Genomic DNA, 12,851 nt, shown 5'->3' with positions numbered 1-12,851 from the left:
GATTCATTCGAGGGATGAACGAGCCATTGGACACTTTAGTGAAAAATGCCAAACTAGTCTCAATGGTAGAAGCTGTCAGAATGGCAAAGGACTTTGCCAAAGCATTTGTTGTTAAGGTCCCACCGAAGCACCCTCAAACTTTAAAAGGTTCCAAACCCCAGGAAGTGCTTCAAACTTTCCACCCCCACCAAAGAGGCAGCAAGGCCCTAATCACAATCAAGATGCTGGGAAATTCAGAAGTGAAGGAAGACTCTTCCCTCAGAACACTTTCTCAGGAGCCCCACCTCTTTCAAGGATTCAGAGAGATGAGCTTAAAAGTGAGAACAGGTGTTTTGGGTGTTAGGGTTTCAGTCACCAGCTTAAAGATTGCCCGACTCCTGCTATGTCAAGAGGACAGGGAAGTCGAGGACCCAGAGTATAGAGACCATCCCCTTTGTATCAGTCACATTAGGGTCCATCTCGCCAAAATCAAGGCAATCCCAAGAGGAATCCAGCTCAACCATCTGCCTCTGTTTAGAGTAATCTCACAACTCCCTCCCAAAACTGGGGTAACCAAAGAGAAAGAATTTCGCCGCAATTTGCAGTAGCCATAGCAGTTACGATAGCAGAAGTAGTGGAAGAGGAAAGAGGTCAGATTTATGCCACAATTGAAAACCAAGGGCCAAATCATCAATTCTCTATCATCCATGCTCTAGATGAGTATAAGGGTAAGCCATTTAAGCTTGTGATTGATTCAGGCAGTACTCATTCATTTATTTTCCCAGGATGCTTGTGTAAGCTAGCCTTAGAACAAAAATCAGAGAAACCTATGCAAGTTGAATTGGCCCAGCGGGAAGATTCTTTTCACTCACCATGAGACAAATCGTATTCAATTTAATCTAGATGGGAATGTAACTGACTGCCAGTTCAGAGTCTTACCTTTGGGAGTTTTTGACGGAATCCTTGGAATGGATTGGCTCCACAAAAATCAAGCTGACATTCACTATCATAATGGAACCATTTCCTTCTGTGTCCTTCACGGGAATAAAGTTCAAGGAACTGGAATTTCTAGATCCCCAGATCTGCAATTAGTAAAAGCTTTTAGGTTACTGAAAGGACTTAGAAAGAAGCAGCTTATTTATGTTGTCAAAATGAATCTGGTAGACACAAAGTTAAAGGCTAAAGAACCAGAATGGTTAAGTGAGTATGATGATTTATTCCCATCAGAGCTAACTGAGATGCCTCCAATTCGGGAAGTAGATCATGAGTTAGAATTGACTCCCAGAGCTCAGCCAGTAGCCCAGCACACATACAAAATGCTAGTCCTTGAGGCCATTGAACTCAAGGAACAACTTAGGCAGTTGTTAGAACAAGGGTTTGTAAGACCTAGTGTTTCACCTTGGGGAGCGCCACTTCTCTTTCAGAAAAAGAAGGATGGAACATTAAGACTCTGTGTGAATTACAGAGGTCTCAATCAGCTGACAGTTAAGAATAAGTATCCTATCCCCAGAATTGATGAGCTTCTGGACAGGCTAAATGGAGCCCATATCTTCACAAAGATAGTTCTCAAATCAAGGTATTACCAGATCAGGATTAATGATCAAGATATCCCAAAGACAACCATCAATACTCCCTATGGGCACTATGAATTTACTATCATGCCGTTTGGATTGATAAATGCCCCAGCTACATTCAATCGCCTAATGCAGGAAATTCTCAGAGAATACTTGGATGATTTTGTTCTTGTTTTCTGTGATGATATTCTGATCACTCAAAGAATGCAGCTGACCATGAAGCTCACGTCCGTAAAGTTCTTGAGATTCTAAGGAAGCACCAACTCTTTGCAAAAAAGAGCAAATGCGCTTTCTCTGTTGACCATGAATACTTGGGCTTTCTGGTATCCAAAGATGGAATTTCTCCAGATTCCGCAAAAGTCCAGGCAGTCATAGATTGGCCTGAACCAAAGTATGCTCTCATAGCTGTCAGAGCGCTTTTGATAAGCTGAAGACCGCCTTGGTAACTAATCTCGTTCTGAAGTTGCCAAATTTCTCTCTACCCTTTGAGGTAGTAATAACTGATGCCAGTGGTTTTTCCCTGGGAGGTGCGCTCATGTGGGAAGGTCATGTAGTGGCCTATGGATCCTGAAAACTCAGAACATATGAGAGAAATTATGTTGTCCACGACCTGGAGCTACTTTCAATAGTCTATGCCCTAAAGTTGTGGAGACATTAGCTACTGGGTCAAAGATTCACTTTGATGAGACAGATCATCAGAGCTTAAAGTGGATCTTCACTCAGAAGGATCTCAACATGCGCCAAAGAAGGTGGATGTAGACCCTGCAGGAATTTAATTTTGAAATCAAGTACCGCCCATGCAAAGAAATTGTGGTAGCAGATGCCCTCAGTAGAAAAACCTCCTTGCTTGCAATCACAGTGGTGTCAAGAGAGAAGATCATGCAGGATAGATTCTTTGGCCCTATTGCTATCCTACTTATGCAAGAAAGCAAAACTCCTGAGGAGTTGAACCGAGCTCAAGGGTACAACCTAGATGAAGAAATTATGTATTATAATAGCAGGCTATGCATTCCCACAATGATGAAGGAACTACGGGTCAAATTTTAAATGAAGCCCATGATAGCCTTATAGCAAGACATCTAGGTTTCATCAAGACCTACATGTCTGTAAAAAAAAAAGCTTCTTTTTGCCTGGACTAAAAAAGGATGTACTTAATCATGTACGTCAATGCCTGATATGTCAAAAAAATAAAGCCAAGAGAGTAAAAATGCTTGGGAAGTCACATCCATTAGACATCCCCCAGATGAAGTGGGAATGTATCAATATGGATTTTATTACTGGACTACCTTTAGTGCAATCAGGTTACAACTCCATCTTCGTGGTAGTTGACAAACTAACCAAAGTTGCCCATCTGATTCTAGTAAAAGAAACCTACACCGCAGTGGATGTGGCCAGAGTGTTCCTCAAGAAAATCTTCAGATTGCATGGCCTACCACCAGGAGAATAGTAAGTGATCGAGATTCCAAATTCACGTCAAGATTGGACTGCATTCTTTGAAGCAGTAGGAACTTTCTTGGATCTTAGCACAGCTTACCACCCCGAGACCGATAGTCAAACAAAAAGGGTGAACCAAGTAATTGAAGATATACTTCGATCATGCTGTGGAGGGAACCCAAGAAGTGGCTAAGCTATCTGCACCTAGTCGAATTCGCCTACAATGCTTCTTATCACCGAAGTATCGGGATGAGCTCTTTCAAAGCACTCTATGGACAAGACTGCCTAACACCATTAACTTGGTCCGACCCATTGATTAGGGTCGAGATGTCCAGATAAATGCTTGACAACATGGAGCAGCAGATGCAGTTAATCCGCAAGGATATAAAAGTTGCCTAGGATAGATAGAAGCAATATGCAGATAAGAAGAGGTCAGGCAGAAAATTCAAAGAAGCAGTTATGGTCTTCATTCGAGTACACCCCAAAAGAAGTTCTCTATCTCTTGGGAAGTATAAGAAGTTATCCCCTAGATACTGTGGGCCATATTTGATTACAAAGAAAGTAGGTGACTAAGTCTGTGAACTTCTTCTGCTCCTCATCTCAAAGTACATAATGTATTTCATGTCAGCCTACTTAAGAAGTATGTACCATGTCCGAATCATGTGCTTAATGATGAACTCATAACTTCTTCAACCCAAGGGCAGATGGAACTCCAGCTAGAAGAAATCCTTGATGAATGAGGAGAGAATTATTAGTCGAATGGAAGTTCTATCCTTTTGAAGATGCCACCTGGGAGAAAGAAGCCGAACTGATGCGGGATTACCCCTAGTTTGCGAGATGAGGACATCTCGCGTTTTTCAAGTGGGAGAGAATGTAAGATTCCTCCCAGTCCCTCAAGATGTCCAGTTTCTTCCTCTGTAATCAATCCCCTTTTTATAATAATAAAAGATCTTGTTTCTACCTATTTTGGCCTAGAGAGAGAAATTATTCTAGAGAGAGATAATTCAGTTTGGATGAAAAATATCCCTTCTTATTAAAATAAATTCCCTTGAAACATAATTTAAAAGAAAATTCCTAAGTTGCATTAGAAATAAATTATAATGTGCACAAAAGACCTTAGTCTAAGGGCCCCTGTTTTCAGAAAATTTTGGATTAAGGTCCAAACAAAGGTTTGACAGGCCAATGAGATAAATCCAAATGTAGGGAGGAGATAAATTGAAGAATAAAAGAAAAACTCCGCCAAAAATGAGTAAATGCTCACATAAGATGAAGAGTGGATCAAGGACTAAAGAAAAGAATTAAAACACTGAATTTTCACACCTCAGTGTGGGGATATCCCCTCATGAAGTAGGTGCCTTTTTCTCATCATTACCCCCCAATTTTTAATCAATAAAATGAGATATTTTCATCTCTCCTCTCTCTTGTTTCAAATCTAGATCCAAAAAGTAAGCTGAACTGACCCAAAAATGGTAAAAAATTGACCAAACCGATATGGAAAATTCTAGAATCAATTTACTTGGTTAGAGGCTCACTTTTTCCTATAAATAGAAGCCTCCCCCTTTGTAAAAACGTAATGGTGTCTAAGCACCATTACTATACTCCTGTCTTGAGCCATCTACATTGAATTTTTTAATAATTCAATTGTTTTTGGCGTAATCGTCTCCAAAGTGAATTGGTGGCCACTATTGCTTCAAACAAGAGTAGAACCCTCAATCCCTCAAGCCAAAGGAGAGCTTACAAGCTCCATGTCAGTTAATTTTCTTACTTTGTTTACGAATTTTAATGAAAAATCTATGGTTTTCTTGATTTTTATGTTTTTTGCAAATGATTGAATTAAACTCAAATTCTATGCCTTTGATGAAAAGTCCACCCCCTTCTCTTCTTTACATTCCAACCTTTCTTGATCCTAGAAAGATTAACTAAGTGATTAATTAAACTCTTCTTATTGTTTACTCTCTTGAATTTAGAAAATTATGTAAATTAGAGTTCTATAATTCTAAACTCGGTTAATTAAGTTAAGTGAAGAAAGATAAAAATGAGAAATGGTCACTCATACAAAGGAGGTTATGGCAAAATTTTCCAAAATTTTGTGAAAAAGAAAGCTTGTTTTTATGTTATTCCAAAAGAGTGTCATTTTTGCATCTAAAAGAAATATTCTAATTACTCCATGTACATATTCACCTATGAATATGCATGGATATCATTGATATTAATTATTAAATTTGAGTTCTATGCATAGAAAGATGCATAAATAAAATTTTTTTTATTACAAAAGTGTTATTCTTAGTAAAATTGATTTCTATGCATAGAAAGATGCATAATGGAATTTTTTATTATAAAAGTGTTATTCTTATTAAAATTGATTTCTATGCATAGAAAGATGCATAAAGGAAATTTTTTTATTATAAAAATGTTATTCTTAAAATTTGATTTCTATGCATAGAAAGATGCATAAAGGAAATCTTTTTATTACAAAAGTGTTATTCTTATTAAAATTGATTTCTATGCATAGAAAGATGCATAATGGAATTTTTTAATTATAAAAGAGTTATTCTTATTAAATTTGAATTCTATGCAAGAAAGATGCATAAAGGAATTTTTTTATTACAAAAGTGTTATTCTTATTAAATTTAATTTCTATGCAAAGAAAGATGCATAAAGGAAATTGTTTTATTATAAAAGTGTCATTCTTATTAAATTTGATTTCTATGCATAGAAAGACGCATAAAGAAAATTTTTTATTATAAAAGTGTTACTCTTTTTAAAATTGATTTCTATGCATAGAAAGATACATAAAGGAATTTTTTATTATAAAAGTGTTATTCTTATTAAAATTGATTTTTATGCATAGAAAGATGCATAAAGGAATTTTTTAATTATAAAAATGTTATTCTTGTTAAAATTGATTTCTATGCATAGAAAGATGCATAAAGGAAATTTTTATTACAAAAGCGTTATTCTTATAGAAATTGATTTTTATGCATAAATAGATGCATAAATCTTTTTATTTTAAAAGTTTTATTCATATGATTTCTATGCATAGAAAGATGCATAAAGGAATTATATATATATATAAGTGTTATTCCCATTGAAGTTGATTTTTATGCATAAATAGATGCATAAAGAATTTTTATATTAAAATTAGATTCTCTTAAATTCTATGAGTATTTGATAAATGAATAATAAATACTCTAAGAGAGAAATTTCTATCGTTTTATATTCACACAGATTGTAAAAAGAAAATTCAAGAAATTTATTGAGATCAAAATATTCAGATAAATGATTAGTTTATTTCTCATAAATCAGTTAAGTGAATATTTAAAGAGAGAAATTCAGTAAAATAGTAATTGAATTATCAAACCTTTTTGAGAAAGATAGTTCAGGAAAAATCTTATCCGACTCGAACCTTGAATCAGACTATGACCAAGACCAAACTCTTTCATCAGTTTTGAGGAAAGAAGGTGTGACCAGTTTAGAAAAATACACTCAAAACTCTTGCCAAATCTGAAACTAAGTTTGAAACCCTTCGAATTGATCTTTGGATTAAGGTTATAGAATTCAAGGAATTCTAGTATAAAATTCAAAATTCCGATCAAGAAGTTTTGGGGATACTGATTCATGAAATACTCCTTGTATTCAAAAGAAAATCAAACTGAAAACTTGCTTAGAAACCCTGTTTTCTTAAAGGATTGTCTTACGCCAGAATGCTGGAGGGAGCATTTGGTATATGTTTTTCTAAGGGAAGTTCAATTGCAACAGCTGGCGGGGAGTGTTCAAAGGACGGCTCACGCGGCAAAGCCTGACCAGCCTCGGTATGGTTGAAAAATGGTGCACTTCCAGTATGATGGGCGAGGACCGACGAAGCGGTCCCTGAGTGAAGTGCCACGACACCTAAGGAGGATCCTGTGGGTGGAGGGTTCTGACCAGGAGATGCATAGGCTCGCGGTGCCTATGACACCCATGCGTATGTCGTGGGTGGAAGATATGTATGATGGATGAAATGATTATTGTAATCTGTTATTGGATCCAGTTGGTCTCAACGGAGAGTCCAGAGTGATACTGTTTTTTGAGAAACAAGAGACTGGATGGAATTTTTGAGTGATGACATCTGTAACCAATAACTGTTTGTTAATGGATTATTTTATATGTTAAAGTTTTAAAGAGGAGTGTGTGCGTATCTGTATTCGAAAGCAGTCCAGAAGAACCTTAATCCAAAATTTTCAGAAAATCTGGACCCTTAGGCTAAGGTCTTTTGTGCACATTATAATTTATTTCTAATGCAGCTTAGGAATTTCTTTTTAAACTTCTATTTTGGGGAAATTTATTTTAATAAGAAGGGATATTTTTCCATCCAAAGATATCTAAAAATTGAATTATCTCTCTCTAGAACATTTTCTCTCTCTAGGCCAAAACAAGTAAAAACAAGATCTTTTATTATTCTGAAAAGGGGATTGATTATAGGGGAAGAAACTGGACATCTTGAGGGGCTGGGGAGGAATCTTACACACCTCAAATGCCTTGACCATCGACGTACACTGCTACCACTTGACTCTTGTGGCTCAGACATAGAAGTAGAACTTTCTTGTGGTAAGTCCACATGCACATCATCATCACTGGAATCCTCATCTTTTTCTTTGTATGAACTAGCAAGCTCATCAATGACCACATCTCGTGAAATGAGCACTTGCCTAGTATTTGGATTATAACATTTGTATGCTTTACGATCCTGTGCATGCCCAACAAAGATGCACTTTTCTACCTTTCGATCAAGCTTCTTCCTCTTCTAATCTAGTACATGCACATAATCAGTGCTACCAAACACTTTTAGATGCCTAATATCTGCATTTGTCCACTAAGATGTATCTCTCACGTACTTCATGTATGGCAGCTGCTGTAGGTATCTTGTTGAGCAAATACATCGCTCTAGCACATGCTTCTGCCCAATAAAAGTTTGGCATGATCTCCTCATTTAGCATTGCCTTGGCTAAACAAAATGTGGGGGAGAGGGAGAGCCTTAAACCCTAGCAAGCAAACGCGCACACAGAGTAGAGAGCAAGACATAAGAGAGAGATGGATAGCTGAATTTTATTCAATCTTCTTCTTCTCAACTCAATCCATATAACATAAAGATAACAATACACACTATATGGGATAGTACTCAACTACTACAACATACAAGGGTCGGCCCATAATGTGAACTTGATTAAATGAACTGGCGCTATAACTGTGCCAGTCTCTAGTAATCTAAAATGGCTGTCACACAGCTTATCATCCCACTAGCCGCATATCACCCATAATCTCACCAGCCATGCCAATGGTATAGATGCAGAAGCTATCATCTAGGCGAGTCATCAATGTCTGCCATAACACTAGTTGAGCTTGATATCTTAACACTCCCCCTTGAGCTCAACTCCACACACTGCACTCCAAGTAAGCTCCTAAATGTGTGTGGAGATTTTTTGTGCCCAATGCCTTCATGAAGATGTCAGCTACCTGATCCTCTGTGCTGATGTATACCAGATCTACATCTCCTACTACTAGAACCTTCTCCCTCACAAAGTGATAATGCACCTCAATGTGCTTGGTTCTAGCATGATATACTAGGTTACTAGCCAACTGTATGCTGCTCATGTTGTCACAATATATGACAACTTCCCTATCCATGGGCTCTCCCATGTCACCAAGTAGCTTCTGAAGCCAAGCTACCTCACAAGCTGCCATAGCACCACCCTTGTACTCTGCCTCTATAATCGAGAAGGCAACTGTTGGCTGCTTCTTACTACTCCAACTCACAGAAGCACTCCCAAATGAGAACATAAAACCACTGGTAGATCTCCTATCTGCAATACTACCAGCACAATTAGCATCTGTGTACCCATGCAATTATCTCTGTGTACCAGCCTCATAGAAAAGTCCATAATCAACTATGGACTTTACGTACTTGAGGATCCATCTAGCTACATCCAAGTGTGTCGTCCTAGGGGCCTACATAAACTGACTCACAAGTCGAACAACATAGCTCAAGTTTGGCCTTATAATGGTCATGTAGATCAGACTATCCACTATGTGCCTGTATGTAGTGGGGTCCTCCAAAAGCTCACATGTATCTGTGGAAAGCTTTGTGTTTTGCTCCAATGCACTAAAATAGGCTTAGAGCTTGTCATACCATACTTGGACAATATTTCCAAGCCATACTGCTTTTGTAATAGCAAAATTCCATGAGGTGATCTCACCACCTCTATGCCCAACAAATACAACAACTCACCCAAATCCTTCATCTCAAACTTCTACTTCAAAAGCATCCTCACATCATCTATGTCTGCATCACTATCACTAGTGATAATCAAGTCATCCACATAGATGACTAATAGCATGATCCCTCTATCTTTCTTTTCAACATATAGTGAAAAATCTACATTGGATATTTGAAATCCAATGGTAACAAGATACTCCTTGATCTTGTTTGACCATGCTCTGGGTGCCTGGTTCAACCGATACAAGGTTTTGCATAACCTGCACACAAAATCTAGATGTGCATCACTCTCATAACTTGGTGGCTGCATCATGTACACTTCTTGCGAATCACCATGCAAAAAAGCATTCTTTACATCCATTTGATGTAAAGACTAACCCTTCGTTGTAGCCATAGCAAAATGACAGCTCTCAGAGTTGCAATTCTTGCAATCGGGCTAAATGTCTCCTTATAGTCTATACCACAAGTCTGCACATAGCCCTTGGCAACCAATCTTGCCTTGTACTCACTGAACCATTAGCATTGTGCTTGACTTTATACACCCACTTACATCGAATTGCCTTCTTTTCCTTAGGCAAAGGCACTAACTCCCATGTTGCATTTGCTCCTCATCCATGGCATCTTCCCATTTCTTTTTTCTAATTGCTTGCTCAAAGCAAGTGGAATCAACCTCTTGCATTGCTTTTACCATGTAAGCATAATGATGGGATATATATCCATAATATCTCAACCTGTCAACAGGGTATCTAACCCTCGTAGACCTGCGTACACCTCAATCACTGCCAGGTGTCCTCAAAATAGCCCTGGTTCTCCTTACACTAGGAGTAACCACAGACGGAATGCCAAGCTCTTCATCAAGGCTTTTGTTAGAGCCACTAGAGTCACTATCCACATATGAGTGACCTGCTAAGGGATAGGCACAAAAGGTTGATCTACTTTTTTCTTCCCTTTTTGTGATACATGTGTAGCTGCATCATTCCTCAACCTGCCTGACCATGGGCTGACATTGGATCCACTGCTTGAGGACTCCCCAGGTCCACTCAGCACCTGTGATTGCTACTCTACATGTGGTGCGACATCACCAATTCTCATCACAAAGACAACATCTCTGCTTACTCGCATCTCACGAGTGGTAGGGTTATAGCATCTATAACCTTTTTGCTCCATAGCATAACCAATGAAGATGTATTTCTTTGCCTTTGGATCCAACTTTGTTCTCACTTCATCAGGAACATGTACATATGCAATACACCCAAACACTTTCAAGTAAGACACATCCGGTCTTATGCTTGTAAACTTCTGTTCAGGAGTTATACCATGCACAACTACAGTGGTGGGGTGTTTTGTTTATAATGTACACATCAGTTGCTACTGCTTCTGCCCAAAAGTAATGTGGCATATTCTTTTCAGCCATCAAGGCACGTGCCACTTTTGCAATGTGCCTGTTTTTCCTTTCTGAGCAATACCATTCTGTTGTGCGGAGTGTACCTGCACATAACTGCCTCTTGATTTCTTGCTTTCTTAGGAAATTGCTGAACTCATTGTTGGAGAAATATTCTCCCCCACCATCTGATCTTAGGCATTTTATTTGCATGCCTTTTTCCTTCTCGACCAAGGCTTTAAATCTCTGAAAGTGCAAAAACACCTCACTTTTCTCCTTCATGAAATAAACCCACACTTTCCTAGTGTGGTCTCATTAATGAATGTAACATAGTACCTGCAACATGCAATTGTTGCAGTCTTGGGCGGTCCCCATACATCTGAATGTATGACATCCAATGGCCTTGCATTGCCATGCTTTTCATATGGGAAAATATGTTTGGCTTGCTTACCAATTTTGCATGCTTCACATACCTTATGCATACCGTCAACCTTAAACCTTGGCAAACCTATAACAATTTTTTAGGCCTGCATAGACTTCAGTCGTTGTACATTCACATGACCAATGCACTTGTGCCATATGTCAATATCTACAATGACACCTATTCTATGCGCAAACATGGTTGCCTTTATCTCAAGCATGTTCACATCCAAAGTAAACATCCTGCCATTTTTGTTACCCTTTGCAATTGAAGTGACACTTATTTTTGAAGTCCTCCATAAAACATCCTTGAGGATTAAACCTCACTTGCAGACCCTGCTTATTCATCTGTCCAAGAGAAACCAGGTTCTTTGTAATATTCGAAACATGAAGTACATCAGCCAAGTACTTCATTTTGCCATCCTGCATCATAGACACTGGCACTTTACCAACATGCGCAATGGGATGTACAATATCATTACCTGTTTCTACATAACCTGGTTTTTTCATTTTTTCCATATCTCTAAACCACTCAGCATGACTAGTCATGTGGTTAGAGGTGCCAGATCCACATACCATATATCTTGAGATCCTAACAAATCCCCTGTTATGGAACTAAGGATGTGTTGCATTACAAACAACTGCTCACTTTTATCATCACCTCCATGTTTGCTAGATGATGCATAGTTGCCTTGCTGCAACTTTCCACTTTTAATGTCATTCTGCATTTTGTAGCAGTCCTTTGCCATGTGTCTTGGTTTGCCACAGTACTAGCACTCTATGTATTTGCATTTTGATTTCTTTGACAATCACCTCGGCCTCTTTGGTTTCCCCCTACTTCTAGACTGGCCTCTTCCACCTATGTATGATTGCTGATGTGAATCATTGGACTATTTTTGTCCAAAATTCTGATTTCCTTATCGGCCACCACCTTGGCCTTGACCACAGCCTCTACCTGAATTAGAGAGTAGAAGGCCTATTCCGATGTGTTCTTGCTTTGTGAAAATGAATCCTCACCTAAAGCCTTTTCTTCTATAATCAGCATAGATATCAAGTCCCGAAAGTTAAGAATATTCTCCCTAATGGCAATGGAGGTCTTGAATGGCTTGTACTCTTTGCCAAGCCCATTCAGATAGAGACTCACCAAATCATCATCCTCCCGCTGATACATTGATTGTAAGATTCCTCCCTCCAGCTTTTGATTAACTGGTTGGTATAGAATTTTATACCTAAGTATGCTCTCATAGCTTCCCCCTTGACTAATCTTCTCACGAAGAATACCCCGTTTCAGTGGTCTGCCAGGTGTCAGAGCACTTTTGATAAGTTGAAGACTGCCTTGGTAACCAATCCCGTTCTAAAGTTGCCAAATTTCTCTCTACCCTTTGAGGTAGTAACTGATGCCAGTGGTTTTGCCCTGAGAGGTGCGCTCATGCAGGAAGGTCATGCAGTGACTTATGAATCCCGAAAACTCAGAACGCATGAAAGAAATTATGCTGTCCACGACGACGACCTGGAGCTACTTTTAGTAGTCTATGCCCTGAAGTTGTGGAGACATTACCTACTGGGTCAAAGATTCACTTTGATGAGTGACAGATCATCAGAGCTTAAAGTGAATCTTCACTCATAAGGATCTCAACATGCGCCAAAGAAGGTGGATGCAGACCCTATAGGAATTTGATTTTAATATCAAGTATTGCCCGCCCAAGCAAAGAAAATGTGGTAGCAGATGCCCTCAGCAGAAAAGCCTCCTTGCTTGCAATCACAGTCGTGTCAAATCCATTGATTAATGAAGCAAGAGAGAAGATCATGT

The sequence above is a fragment of the Cibotium barometz genome, chromosome 25, assembly GCF_041138505.1.
Source record: "Cibotium barometz isolate CiBa-2024 chromosome 25, ASM4113850v1, whole genome shotgun sequence".
NCBI classification, from domain to species: domain Eukaryota; kingdom Viridiplantae; phylum Streptophyta; class Polypodiopsida; order Cyatheales; family Cibotiaceae; genus Cibotium; species Cibotium barometz.
The sequence above is the reverse complement of the archived record's forward strand: the minus strand, read 5'-3'. Positions refer to the sequence as shown.